This window comes from Thunnus thynnus, chromosome 5, assembly GCF_963924715.1.
Source record: "Thunnus thynnus chromosome 5, fThuThy2.1, whole genome shotgun sequence".
In the NCBI taxonomy this organism is placed as follows: Eukaryota; Metazoa; Chordata; class Actinopteri; order Scombriformes; family Scombridae; genus Thunnus; species Thunnus thynnus.
The window spans coordinates 13,314,421-13,330,160 of record NC_089521.1 but is presented as its reverse complement, the minus strand read 5'-3'; the positions used below and the strand labels follow the sequence as shown (position 1 = coordinate 13,330,160).

Here is a 15,740-nt window from a genome sequence, read left to right as displayed (position 1 = left end):
AGAGCACAGCAATCCATCTGTCAGCTCGGCCACCTTATCAGTCTACAGGGAGAGGAACCATCGATAATTACCTCTACCCACTAACATAATACAGACATTTTCAGGGGAAATTCACACTCGGTTATACCTATAGCTTGACAACTGTTAGTAATATGTCTAACAAAGAAAATGCTGTTGTAATGAATTTTTTTATATGTTAAACTTAAATTGAGATAATTTAATTTTATCACTGGTTCTGAACACACTGTATCAAGGCTATAAAGTTTATTTGTATGGCTCACGTGTCCACCATCTGGTAGTGTGGAGTTTTTCTATAAGAGTCAAATGGTAATGCTGAATTTCAGCTCTGCAGGAAAGAAAGACAACATCAGATAACACAAAAAAGCAAACACTGAAAAAGCTTTCACATGTTTAAACAGTGCATAATTTTATATTTATACATAATTATGTATTTATCACACAACAGTTTTAAAAGGGTCTTTTTTGCATAGTGAATTTTCAGAGCCAAAGGGTGGTGGGGACTTGTTAGAGCAAGGAGACAATCCTGGTTAACTAACGTGCAAGGGTGAACCAAAGCGTGAAGAGGTTCCATTTGGCACTGATTGCCTTCTGACAAACTAACTCCCTTCATATCCACTGCCATTGTGAAATTGATGAGCTATGTCTGTAATCGGCTCCAGTGATTGGAGAAAACTGCGTTGAGGGAAAGTGTGGCCTTGATTTGGATAGGCAGTGACAGCTGGAAGGAACTCAGTATTTCCACTGTTGGTGAGCAAGGATGTGTTCCTGTTGGCAGCTGCAGCACTTTGTGTGTTGGGTTTACAGGGGTGGAACTGAGCCTTACACAAACATTAATGACCAAGCTGGAAGGACACTGAAACACATTTCTGCTGGAGCTGAAAGCTGAATTACAATGCCAAAATGGGACTGAAAATGTGCTTGTTCAGATGTCTCTTAGGGGAGAGATTACCATGGTTAAATCCAAAATCATTGTTCTGCAGCAACTGTAAGTACACGAGGACATGAACACATCTGGGAATGAGAAAATTATTTTTTCTCTGACAAGAAACGGAAACAAAATGTAAAAACATAAGAATCAGTTAAATGAAACAGCTAATCGTGTCAGAAACTCTGTGGATTCATGGTTAAATGACAAAGAACAACATATGATATGTGCCACTCTAACCTAACGACCAAAAAGGGAGCAAAAAGAAGATCCTTTTGTGCTTGAACTGGTGTTCATACCCACACTGGACATGACTCAGTGGCGTTATTGATGTTAATGACGCTATGGTCCTAAGAAGTGTACATTTATATTTTAAGTCACTCTATTGTCAAATTCACTGGTATTCTGTGAAGAATCACTTTTCAACATACTCCCATTAGACTGTGGAAGTATGTTAAAAAGTGATTCTATGGATGCACATAATGTTTTTTTATTGGAAAACACTGTATGTGAACACAGTGTTTGCAAGGAAACTTCAACATGCACCTTTAATTACATTGCATTGAATTACAAATACTTCTAGCTTGAGTTCTTTATGGAGCATTTGTTGCTGGAATTTAGGCCAAAATAGGGACAGTTGTATAATATAAAGTGCAGTTGGTTGCTTGTATCATGTACCATAGGTTTGCTACAATGTCAAAAGTTTCTTTTGCATTGTTATGACCCCTGTCTGATTGGGATGACCATTACCCATGGCTCCCCCTGTCCAGTTTTTGAAGTTAAGGACTCCACAGACTCTGTGATGTAGATGTAAATGACATAGCCAACCACGACATCCTGGCTCACAGTCTACTGCTCTGTCTTAAGTCAGTAGGAAGTGGAAACTCCATCATGTTTCCCATCTTCAGTTTATAATGTGTACCGTGTTTTACATTCATCCCACTTATGCTGCCACTCAGCAAACAGACATGTGGAGGCACTTGTCACTCCAGGGCCACTGTGTTTTTTCCTATTGGATCCACTCTTAAATGGAGAGTGAATGTGTTCGGTAAGGTAATATAAGTATTTTACTACCAGAAAAAAATTCTCCTAGCCTGGTCCATGGAATAAGCCATGTTCTTTACTGTGCAGGTGATACAACATGTGACCCCAGTTCAGATTGTTGAAGGAACAGTACCGAAGGAACAGCACTTTCCATCACAGCCAACTGATGCTGTATTTTGGCAGTGCAGCTGCTACAGTTCAGGCAGGGCTTTTGGAGCCCAGACAAATGGCTGTTGTGGAGTCACTGTTGACAGTACAAAAGGGCAGAGCAGGTATGTTGTTGCTCAAAATGTATCAGAAGTTCCAAAAATGGGACAAGGAACAGTGCCATTGACATGTGTTTCCACCAGAGGAGATGGTTTATGCAAACAAACAAGCACCAATGACTCATTTTTGTACACTGTAACACTTTATTGACATGTTACATCAAATATGGCATTTATGATATGAATGAGTGGGTAAATGGGCTGTCTGCCGTGTCTATTCAGCCAGAAATCCCAACTTGGCCTCATTTATTCAAAATACTATTTCAATCTCATGTTAGTACACCTTCTCTTTATCACTATGCCAACTTTTCCTGAAGTGTATGAACTTTTTATGAACCTGATGTCTACCTTCAGATTTTCTTTGGCTCAAATTCAAGTTGTGCATAAAAACAGTGGATACAAACTTTTCATAACTGACTTCACCCTTTGTAGAAATGTGTAAAAAAGTCATTCTGAAGACCTATCTGCACATCAGGGACAAAAGAGCTCTAATTGCAACAATCGTCATTATTAAATAGAAGCAGATAGTAGTAATTTTGATTGCTCCAAGTGGTATATGGTTATTTCTTGAGATGTCGGTGCCTTATCTGCTAGGGTGTTATCTTTGCAGGAACAGAATACTGTAGAAGATGAAAAAAAAAAAAAAACATTGATTGGGTGATTACAGTAACAACCTGTACAACTGTAATGGTTAGGTCTAGTGCAAATATAATTGATCTGATTTGTGAACAGAGATTTGTACCTAGGGATTATGCATTATAAGTCACATATTTTTGTATTCATGCTGATGCAGCACACTTTTAAATTCTTGTAAGAAATTATTCTAACTGGGCCTGGGTCAATATTTCTGTTCCATTTTCTCCAGATAATGCATCAGCAGCTCACACACCTTTAAAATTATAATGTCAACCTACATATGTCATGTACGTAGTTGGCTGTATGTAAATGTTTGAGTGCTATTCAGTACATCTATGTGTATATTATGAACAACCTTGTCACTTGACAAGACAATTCATATTTGACAGTTTTGCAATGTTCAGTGCTAACAGTTAAAATGTTCTTTTTTGTACACTATCTGCGCTTTGCACGTGCAGTTTTATTAAGACTAAGAAAAGATGGTGGTGGTAAATAAACTATGGTAAAGTAATATGAAAGATTTCAGTCTCAGCTGATTTGGCACATCCTTAATTTGTGCTTTCCTAGATAAAGAGCACACTACTACACTACTGACACTGATTGTTAATAACCTCATCAAAATGCCTGTTATTCTTAAAATGGAATACTTAAATCTGCATTAACTGATTTTCTGGCCACTTGAGAGCAGCAGAAAAAGCTGTAAACACAACAGTGACATATTTTCACCTTATAAAGTCAATTTGGTGAACTTGCGATATCACTTTCTGTTGAGGCGCCCTTATAGAGGGTTTATATGCTGTATTTAATGGCTTTATTGAAGGTTAATAAATCTTTAATGAACCCTCCAATGGACTGTTTGACCACCTACCTTTCTGGAAAATGGCTGCAGGTCATCTGGACCAAAATCCATTCATAAAAATCTTATTAAAATTACAACTACAGACTTGGTGGATTATAGTAAGACATCTTTATTAATGATTTATTAACATTTATAATTGCAGGTGACTGACTAACTCTTGCTGACTTTTGGCTTATTAGTAATTTAGAAACCCAAGACCTGATTATTAATGACTCACTAACATTAATACCTGCAGAAGATGATTTATTAGAAAGTTGGAAACACTGGACCTAATACTTTACTAACATCTGTAACTGCAGACAAGATGGCATGACTTATTAGAAAGTGATAAATATGCAACTTTTTTTTAATGATTTACTAAGATTGCTGACATGGGTACATATTATAAAGTGAGACACCTTTAAGTGTTTGTGAATTGTTTCACAACATCACTACATTATTACTGAATAGAAACATGCCATATTATTAAAACAGGACACATTGATGCAGTCTTTATTCAAACAACAGAATTGGACCGTCTTAACTTAAAAATATAGTAAAAACAACTCTTACCATAGACATTATGACTTATTGACTCTAAATTTTTACTGTTTTAAGCTTTGTAGGCAGATCAACAGTTAGTCAAACTCTATGCATAAGTCATGAAATGGGTGACCATTCAATGAATTTTCCAAGTGATACACAGTGCAGTTGAAGACTGAAGATAAAATAAAAATCAGGTATGTTTTATGAATCTAATTCACATTTCCTTGATAACTTACCATATAGTAGATCTGCCAAACTAATAACTAACCACTGGTTAACATATTGCTTAGCATGTGGCACATGTCACTCTAGCTGTAAAGAAAAAGAAAAAAACCCATATGATGCATAAATACAAACTCAAAATATCCCTGTGATAAATCATATTCATTGTCATAGAATCAAACAAATGCACAGCAAAATAAAATCACAGCCTTTGCTTTCTGAGGGCTATGGAAAAAGGATGGAAGGAGGATAAGAAAAAGAAAAAATACTGCTTCCACTTGTCATCTTCCATCTGAGGAAGAGGAAGAAGGGAAGGTGTTTGGTGATGGACAGGTAACAGACAGTGGGTTTTTAGAGCCAGATTTCCCTGATCGTAGGCAGCTTGAACTAGACTGATGAGCTTGGTCAGGCTGATCCAAGCAGTGAAGTTGTGGGCTGTAAAACCAAAACAATGAGTTTAAAGATGCATGTAGATATTTTATCCATCTTTAATATGAAAATATTGATTAGGGCAACTTTAAATTGTTAACTAAATACAAATGAGACAACAGGATGCTTTTAACTGTACAAACCTTCATTTAATTCTGGAGGTAGCGTACATCGATGTGCATGTGTATATGTTTATGTTTCAGAGGCTGCCACAGTGTACGATGCCAGAGGGTCTCTCAGTGACCCAGTCCCTACAGAGTGCACTGGCCTCGCCTCGTCCTCCTGTCCTTTATAACAATAGGAAGGGTAATGGCCTCCCCAAGGCCTCCTCATTCAGCCTGATTGCACTGCCAGCATCAGGCCAGCCATGCCATAAAACAATTAGCTCCATTTATCAACCTTACATGCTCTATCTATGGGAGGGGAAAGTGAAGGTAGGAAACAGAGACGGAGAGAGAGGAGCCCAGTTGGGCGGAAGATATGTGGAAATGGAGGAGAGCCGGATGAGAAGGATAAGCATCAGTTCTCATTTCATTTGTTGATTGTTTCTAGCTGCTTAATTCAAATTAATATATTTATCCTCAAAATGGCATTTTGTCTGCTTTGATAAAAAATATCCTGAAATGTTTATGAGGGCTTATTGAATTATCCTGAATGAGTGCCACAGCAACAAGCTTTCACCCTTGAAAAATTAAGATTTTAACAAAACCAGAGTGGGTATGCAACAGCAAGTCATTCATCCTCCACTGAAAGCTTTTCAAAGACTGTAGTTCCACTGCTGGAGCTCCACAAAATTAAAATTGTAAAACCTGACATGTAGATGACATACTGAAACATCAGTGAAATGAAAAAAAGATGCTATAGCTGTATGCCCAAAAGCACCACAGCAGGATCAGACAGCAGGAGAGAATTCAGCACTCCTTCAAACATATTCTTTCATATTTCCTTATGACTATTACGACTATCTATTATTAATGTAGCACAGTGTAATACATAAACATGGAAGCAATTCACTCTCCAATCCAGGGTAAATATAATTGAAATTCCTCTCTATGCTTTGATGATTTCACTCAGCATCTGAAGCCATGTGCAAAGGGGTCGAGAAAATTCCCATACCTCCCAACATCATTCATTAGATGCGGTCAAATGATGAAAATACCAACAAACACACAGGCTCCACACACCTTGGCAACATGTGTGGTTGCAAATAAAATTATGCATGAATTGCAGGACAGAAAGTGTAAATAAAAATAAACATGTCACCAAAGATGAATAGCAGCTTGGGACACCTTTTCGCACCCCTCCCTCCCAAGAGAGATGTATGATACAGCTGTTAAAAGCTGAGGGAGAGCAGTAGAGTTTTTATTTCCCTTTTCCTTCATTTCTCTTGTGTAATAGATTGTACCTGTAGTTTCTCTGAGCGATTGTCCGGTTCACCCCAACATCTGTCATCTGTAGTGCTATCTCTATTAAATAGTTACTGTACAACAAGAGGGATGATCACTAAGAAAGATGCTAGCACTTACTTAAAGCAGTAGTTTTGCCTATTAAAAAAAGAGGTTGTTTGAACAACAGAGGTCTGGATGAGGTGAAATAAAGCTCATTGCCAACACATGTATTATTAGAAAGCTGACTCTTCTCCAGACACTTCATGTTAACATGTGGAGGGTGGTAATTATCCCACAGCAGAAATAGCAACTCATTACAAGAGTCATAAGAGGGCACAAGGTCTCCCGAAACACACCCAGTTGCCGTGCCTCCATAATCCTTTGCTCATCATTGATGTCAGCAGGAAAGTAGTATATCTCTGGCCTTAAATCATGCCCTGTACTCCTCAAAGTCTTTAATTAAGTCCTGATCGTCCTGTCCTCCGTTCCCAGTATTAGTGTGTTTAATTTCCTGCTGTCATATTGCCTTCCCTTTTGGATATATTATTCATCATGCCTCTCCACTTCGCAGTGTTTCTAGGGGCAGCAGTCTGCCGCTACAGGATGACTGCTGATTTCGATCCATCGGCTCGACCATTAAAGGCGGCTTAAAACCATAATTCCTCAAGATATTACTCTCAGGTTCAAATGTCAACATTTAGATAAGAGCCCGGTGATTCAGCTCCCTCAGTGGATGAGGGATGAAGTCCTAAATGCCTGCTGTCCTGTGTTTGTGTTTTCATTAGTAAGGACTTCAATGTATTCCCACAGCAAATAACGCCAGCCAGAAAGATGTGTGTGCAATAGCAGTAAAACAGCAGAATATGAAGCCCTGTCCAGGATTTCACTTTACTCAGATGAGTCAGCTGAAAGTAGAAGCAACTATTCATCTTTAGTCCCTGTGCCCAGTAGTCTGTCTACAGTGGCCTACAAGTCCACATTCATCACTTTTGTGCTTGGGTGATGAGTCAAAGTAAAACTAGAGCAGGCTATTCGCTGAAGTCACTCTCTTACATAGATTGCTGTTGGTGATTCTCAACGATTTTTCTTTCTCCATTCTCTTTTTTTCAACAACACTGCAGAAGTATCTCTGTCTGCTCAGAGAACCAATCAAGTGTGACAACTGGCCACCCACTACAGTGACAAGCACAGAATGAAAAACACTCTAGACCGTGACACATAGAGTTAGGTGCCAAACGTCAACAGGTTGTCTTATCGCCGTGCTGCGGACCGTGAGCACTTGAGTGAAATGGGCAGAGAGGCTCTCTACTGTGAGATGAGTGGAGGAGACAGCGTTGCTTCTGATCTGGTTGGGTGGCTGAATACTGAGGAGTCAAGGCCAAAGCGGAAGCTCGTGGGTCAACATGCACGCCCAATTTTACAGTCGAGGTGCGTTTGTCACTGTAGATGCTGGTGGTTACTGCAATGCTCCAAATAGGGCGTCATTTGAGTGGCACTCGAAGCCACAGAATGTGGCGGAATGCGAGTGCTGGAATAAGTGTTTTTTTTTCTCTCTGGTTTTGGTTCCTTTGCTTTGTTGCTATCGCCGAGGCATTTGTTCAACCATCAAAGTAACATGACTTGACACAGGAATTCTATTGTAATGTCTCAGACATGGGAATTCTATTGTAATGTCTCACTGTGACAGGTTTGTAGATGAAAAACAGGATAAAGAAAATGAGGAATATCCAAACCCAGAGAGCAGAAAACCCACAGAGACAATGAACTATTGAAAATACAAAACCTAGTTTGAAGTAAATTAGTTTTTCTTAAATCAGTTCATCAGTTAGAAGCTGTTTTACAGTATCTCCTGTAAGATAATAACTGGTAAATCTTGCTCCATCCAAATCCCTGAGATTCCTGGCAAATGTTGTATCATCTCTTTTGATATAAGGTCCATTATGTAGAAAATTTAAAGCCAAAAAGTAATAATATAAAAGAAAGACTTGGCATGTATCAGCCCCTTTATCAGTGGCCTTTAGCTCCTGCAAAGCCTCCTGTGTGTCAGATGAGAGCCAGATTCCTATGCGAATAGTGCTTAGATGTCTCTGGTATTTGAACAATTTAGTAAGTAAACTTGAGTCCATACAGCAGGGACTTAGTAATAAGACATCAGCCTTATGTCTAATAATGAGGTGGCAGATGTGACTCAAGATGGTTCTGTAGTTGCTTTCTCTGTTGTTGTTTTTTGTTTTAAACTGACAATCTGACCAGTATTACAACACAGCAATACTCCATAATCTGAAACATGTTGTGGATAGGAATTCTGGATGGAATTTAGTTCATTCATAATAAATTACTCTGCTTAAAATGTCAGACTGTACCTATTTTATTCAGTGGATATTATTTTGAATTGCAAACGTTATTCAGGCTCCAGTCTGCAAAAATGCTCGCACACACCTGCACACTTTAACAGACAAATTTGATTTCCCTCCGGTTAAATCTAAATTAAAGTCTTTTTTTTTTTTTTTTTCAAATAAAAAAATAATCATCACCATTAATTATACAGGGTTGTAGCCTCAGGCAATGTGATGGATTGGCAGCAAAAAAAAAGACTAAAGATTTTGATGGTGACAAATTTGCAGGTAAAGACTATCGGTGTCAGCGGTGATTCTAATAAGAAGTTGATATTGGGTCATGATGTATTCCTCCATTTACACACAAGATCAAAGTAGCCTGTATGCTACTGTACAACACTGAACCGAGCAAGGCAAGCAAACACATTCTACTTTCTATGTTTATTACAGTGCTCTGCATCTTAAATTTTGAAGCAATGTAGAAAAAACATCCAACTAAATTATGGTAATAAATAACAGGTACTTTACTCAGAGCGCTGAATACAGAAGCAAATCCTCAATCAGCTTACCTTGCGTAAGTACGTTGGTAATGTTCCAGTGCTTCAGGTCAGTGATGTGGACTATTCACCCCCAACCCCTGCCCAGTCAGCATTACTCCCCACTCCTGACAGTTCACAGGACCTGTGCCCTGGAAGTCCTGTCACCTGCCCCACGGGTAGCCTGTGGATGACAGTGAATGCTTGGAGAAGCCAGATAGAAATCACAGTGCATGATGCCAGGCCTAGCCTGTGTAAGGTCTACCTTGTTTTGTAGTGCCACATTATTGTCCCGCACCCGAGGGTCAATGTCTCCTTTGTTCCCGCTCTGGTCCAACTCCATGCTGCCTACAGAGGCTGCAGCTCTGTTAGCGGGTGACATCAGCTGGTATTTTTTGCCCACCCCGAGGCGCTCCCAAGTCGACCTGCAATCCTTCACATTCCTGCAGGTTTGACACTTTCTTATATAAAGGCAATACATCAAGGGGAGGAATTTCAATCCAGTAAAAAGTTGGACAGAGTGGCAAAGTGAAATACAAGATAGTGTAGAATGTGAAGAGAAATTCAATGCCGATTGACATGTAAGGAAGTTTGTTCATGAGTAGGCTCACAAAAAGCTTATGATGGATCATTATGTATCATTATGATGTATCATTATCCACTCACTCACATTAAATTAAGTGAGTATCAAGCCTTTAATTATTTTGAATTATATTTAAAGGCATCTTTTTGCAATGTCTTATGTTTCCTTTACATTTTTTGACTTTTATGTTTTATGTAAATCACTTTTAATTGCCTTGTTGTTGAAAGTGGTACAAATATACAAATAAACTTGCCTTGCCTTAAACTATGTCATAACATAAGAAAGATAATATTACTCATGGGAATTTTTATGAAAAATTGTATTTCTTTACAATTTTAGTTATATAATAGATTAAGTTAGATGTAAAAATATTAAAAGTTTTCCTTTGAACCAAACAAACTTTATAGATGTAATAAAGGAAATGCCTTAATTGGTATTTTAAAAAATGAATTATTCACTGGGGCACATCTTACAAATCATCTCTGTAGTATTTAATTCTGCTCCATTCACAACACTGAGAAATCCAGACATGAACCAAAAACTAAATTGCTCAAAACTTGGAAATGCTTGACAGTGATTGAGCTGGCTGAAATGGGCTTACATGGCACATTTGGTAATTTGCACACCTACCTGCTCTTCAGAGCAGTACAATTACAGAGTGTCTCCGGGGCCGTCAGTGCCCCAGCTGCACCCGAGCTGCATCCCTCTCCCAGTGCCCTGCACCGAAGTGCTAGCGTGAAATGGCTGTTAATTCCTTCTGCTATCTGTCCCGCACAGAGCCTGTTTTAAGCCTTCATATGAATCTTTTGCCTGCTGAAAAATACAAGGAATAAGAAAATCAGAAAGTGAAAAAAAACAGAGAGAGCAACTAGAAATGAAAACATCAAACAACTATGAAATGCAAAATAGCATGAACCTTGTATTTCCCCCCCATCAATGAGATTTAATGAGTATTCCACCTTCTGGCACCAACCATAGAGAAACAAACAGAGGAAGGAAATAACAATTCAGAAACAACTGATAAAAGACAGTCATGACTAAAAGAGTTTGTCAGTGATACTGCATGTTTGACTTCTTTGCCAACAAGCACACTGGTTTTGTTCCAATGTTTCATCAGGATCCTTGATCTATGCCTTGTCAACTTGCAAAGACTATGATATGAGTGTTTATGTAGATGAACATAGTCAGATCCATCTTTACCTATCTATAAAGGAAGGAGTCTCTGCCTGTTTCTTCACTTTTCTCAACAACCTTCACATTCACACATACTTCACATTTAGCAGGTATATTGATGGGGACCCAAGGAAGTGCGGTGTTGAGTGTGAAGTTATTTGAGTCTTGACCTCTCCAATATAGCGACCGCACAGACGCATAGCTGCGACATACAGCAGCCAATCAGGTGTCGTCTCTGATCGACTTCACACTTGCCGTAAATCATCTCACATGATGCTACTCAGTCAATCAAGTCTGTGCATTCTGATAAGCATTGCGACTGAGGGTGATACACACACACACACACAGGGGAGCGACAAGACGAAAGACTACAGTCGCAGAAATAAGTGAGTCAGAGAAGTAATTTCACATGACATGCTCTAAAAGCAGAAAAGTAGACAGCAAAAACAGAGCTTTTAATCAAGAATGAGCAGATTCTTACATGTTGATTCTTCCTATGGGCAGTTCAAAACCAGTATGTCTCATATGTTCCGAGACTGTGGCGATTATTAAAAGCGTCAATGTGAAGTGCCACTTTGAGACAAAGCACAAATCTTTTGAGCAAACGTACCCACTCAAATCTGAACTGAAGACACAGGAAATAAGCAATCTAAGAGTCCAATATGATCAATCCACTTTATTTTAAGATGCACAAGCTCTCTGTTATGTATTTTATTTTTAAATGCAGCCCTTATTTTACTTGAAATGAGAAAAAAACATTTATTTACTATTATAGTAGTTATTATTTATAACATCTGTCTATAATAGAATTTTAGTTTCTTTCACGTTGTTGGTATAGGCCTATATACTCATTCACACCTCACATTAACTGTACTAATTTTTCTATGCATTGAAGCGGCAATAGCAGAGGCCAAGCAATTGGCCCGTTCCAAACAGGCACATTTTGAACAGGCACTACACTACCACAACGGTGCCTTAGATCTTGTGACATTGTACACAGCTTTGATGTTGCCATTATCAAAAGACTGTTCCAAGTTCTAAAAGTTCACTACTGTATGTCTTTGTAACCAAGCCATATCATACTGTCTATCCTGCTGAAAAAGCTGTTTTTAACCTATCAGCATTGAGTGATTGGTCAGCTGTAGAGGGGGCTGCGATGGAAGCCTGGGCCTGACATGTTGGCTTACAGCAGCAGCATGCATATCAACACAGTGATATGATGGACATTGGCACCTGTCGTAACATATTAGCCCACTTCCCGAAACTCTTCACTACTCATTCTGGGATTTTAGGTGCAAAGTAAAGTGACTTTGTCTAGAATTCAGGTCCACATGGTATTTTGACATTCTCCTCCTCACTTTTGAGCCTCATATAAGATGAACACCACTGGATGAAGCTGCGTATATACACAGAGTGGACAGACTGAAGAAGACATAGCCATGTGATAGGTACTACTTTCATTAAGGTTTAAATGTTACATTTTTTGCATTGTATTGTAAGGTGTTGGTGTCTTTTCTCTCTTGATGTTCACATCACCTATTACTTTCTCTAATTGTTATTATTGTCACTCCCTGCTCAGCTGGAAGTGAATGAAAACAAGGCATCAAAAGGAGCAAAGTAAAAATAGCCATTCCCCAGATGATGCTCTGTAAAAGATGATTAGCACATTGATTGTATGAATAATGTATTCCAATGATGCGTGCTATTTAAATGAAATCAGTGATGGGGGGAACATCAACCAAGACTCTTCTTCTGCCCAAATCACAAGGTCACAGGTCAAGATACTTGAACACACAACGTTCCCTTCCAGTTAACTGGAAAAATAATAAGAAAAAAGAAACTGTGGAGGAAAATGATAAGAGTGGAAGAAAAATCTTTTCTAGTACTGTGCAGATAACCATAATGAATGGGTCCCTCCATCTCACACATTCTGGTCCGATTCATTTTAAATGCAATGTAGAATAACCTTTTGGACTGGAGAGTCATCACCTCTACCTCTATACTGCTTAGTGGGCAGGAGTGAATGATGTGAAGTGTAGTTTCACCCCTCCACATAACCCATAGTTTTAATACACTTTCATCCAGTTGGACCAATTTAACATTGCCTAACCAATCTGTTACACCAATAGCCTCATATGGAGCATGTTTTTATTACATTTTTTTTGGCGAATACAAACATGTTCAAATAATTTATTGAACTATAAAGACACTTTGTGTTGCTTGTTGCTGATTTTGCTTAAAAATATTAACAAATCCCAAAGCATACCACTGTGAGTGGAGGATGATAAGGGACTTTGAATTGTATGTTTGTTGCATGCATGTCAACAGTAGAAGAGGGCCACCATGACAGCAACTGCACTTGGGGAAATGAAAGCACTTTGTTTCCCTCTACTGGTTATCAGTGCAACCACCATCTGCGCCAGAATTGATATTTGCATGACTGTGTTTTTGTGTGCACTTTGTGTGTGCTTGTGCATGTGCTTGTGTTGTGTTGTGTTAAGGTAGAGAGAAAGAAATTGGGTAAGGGAGGAGAGACAGAGACAGCAACAAAGCGAAAGAACCAAATGGTTTGTAAATGTTGTACTCACCAGCAGTTCCTCTCTGTGGGTAATGGATGTATGGCATTCACCTTAAATAGAGTTGTTGGCAGCAGAGCGTGGGGCCTCAGTGCAACGGATCAATTGTGACAGAAATCATCTGCTGCTAGTCCACATTATAAAGCAGCAGGTAAGATATGTCAATAGAAAAAAGAGCATTCATTTCAGTCTTCTTGCCTGTTTTCCAACATGCAACCCATTGTCAGTCTTTAGTGTTTTCTCAAGGTAACACTACAGTGAGGCTTTGAAGGCTTGCTATGAAGCTCCTGCAGGGCTGTCAAGTTCCATGGGATTGTTTTGATGTTAATTGATAGGTTGATAGAGACAGACCAAAAGATAGAATACAACCCCCTGCTGAGTACTCTGAGGTGCAATTCCCCATTGTTTCCCTTGAAATTTCAGCTTATCCTGGGGAGAATGTCAGTGTCTCAGCATGCAGTGAGGTGAGCTTTCATATAATTTTCAGATCTCAGTTGTTCTCTTGTTTGACTTGGTGCCAAAGACAGCGCACAGGTCTCAGAGAATAGGTGGTCTGTGCTGTAAGAGCTGCCCATGAAGGAAGTGTTTATGTGTGAATTCTTTGCTCTCAACTTTTTTTTACAGTTCAGAGAACAGCGCATGCATTCCCAACATAAACACACGCTTGCACGGACTTATACACATGAACACGCCACACACATACAACACACACAGAGCCTCAGACCAAATGCGCAACCCCAGTGTGATGGGCTGATGCTGGAGTGGCTGTCTGAGGCCAAGGTCACACAGTCTCGTTCCTTTATTCCCATAATCCCCTGTGTTGGCTGGGTGAGAGGCCTGCTAATGGCTAGCACTCTCCAAGAGAGAACTACTGCGTTAACGTAGACTCTAGAGACTCTCACAGCCCACCACCCTGCGTAAAAAGCATAGCACACAGTCAATACAATCCATCAACATGGCTAATTAGGCCCCAACAAAATCCCTAAGAGAAGCATTAAGAGGGGAACCAGAGGTATGGTGGTAGTACTGTAGCTGAGATAATAAGAATACAATAAAGTTAGACTGCTGGGAAATTATCTGGCGTGTTTGAATCTATTATGGAAACAGCATGTGTAAAAGATTTGATCCGACAGAACAGAAGTAATATGAATTTTAAAGACATAGGAATACTCTGAAGAGCTTCTGTATGTTTTGTGAGAGTTACTCTTCAAGAAAGCAGAAACATTTATCCTGAGAAAGATGACCAATATAGAACGTGGTGGTAGGGGATTAAGATTCAAGGAAAGATGCATAGATATTGACATCCCATTATTCACAGTAAAATATATGTCCACTAATAGTCATGTGGCCATTCTCCTTTTAGAATACATAGTCTTTTTGGTTTTCAAATGTTTTATAATGACCATGAAATTAATAGACCATAAATGGAGTAGATACTCAAAATTGAGAAAAACATGTTTTCCCACTATAAAATGTTTACATTAAAGGTTCCTTGTGTAGTTTTTTACCTCAAGTAGCACTATGATTTTTTTTTTCGAGCGAGTCCCTTTTTTGTTTGTCTCATGCATGCGCATGAGGACGTATATGCAGACACAGGTGACATGACATAGTCCTACCAATGGTCTCACTCTATTCCACCTACAGGTGGCTGTAATGTGCAGAGAAACGTAGCAATGTGCCAGCAAAGGCAGAGAAAAAGAAGACTGCAAACTAGTAAACACACATGTAAACAATGCAGGATTTAAAATACTTTGAGAAATTCGTTTTGCAAATGTTTTTTGAGGAAGGAAATGGATTCAACACATTTGTTAGATCGCAAGGATACACACGATGAGAATTGGTGTGCAACACTAAGAGAAAACGACATAATAAGTTGTAATGTCAGTTGCCCAAAAACAACCCATAATTATGTTTGAGTGACAGAATTTGTATTTATTTAACCAAAGTCTCTACCGAATTTGAGGCAAGTTCCCTAAAGCTTACCAGCAAACTTATAAGCTAGTTGCTTATTTCACATCATGGACCAATGAACATGACATGGCCTTATTTGTGCTATTCACATGGTAATATAATCTTCACATTATCAGTGCATAACACACAATCTGAATTTTAGAAAGTCATACAATTTTTAATGGAATTTGATGAGATATACTGGATTTTTTAAAGTACTGTACTGGTGGGCTTAAGTGACAAATTCTTCCCAGACAAATCTGGAAAATCA

General features: G+C 38.9%; 1 long non-coding RNA gene across 1 annotated transcript; it reads right to left on the bottom strand.

Annotated features, from left to right (window-relative positions):
• Window positions 1-3,917: 3,917 nt before the first annotated feature.
• Window positions 3,918-10,804, bottom strand: LOC137183810 (uncharacterized). Its single transcript, XR_010928540.1, has 4 exons — window positions 10,401-10,804; window positions 9,453-9,630; window positions 9,221-9,371; window positions 3,918-4,933 (listed from the first exon to the last, which is right to left on the bottom strand). It is a non-coding gene; the product is annotated as an uncharacterized lncRNA (long non-coding RNA).
• Between the last annotated feature and the right edge of the window lie 4,936 nt (window positions 10,805-15,740).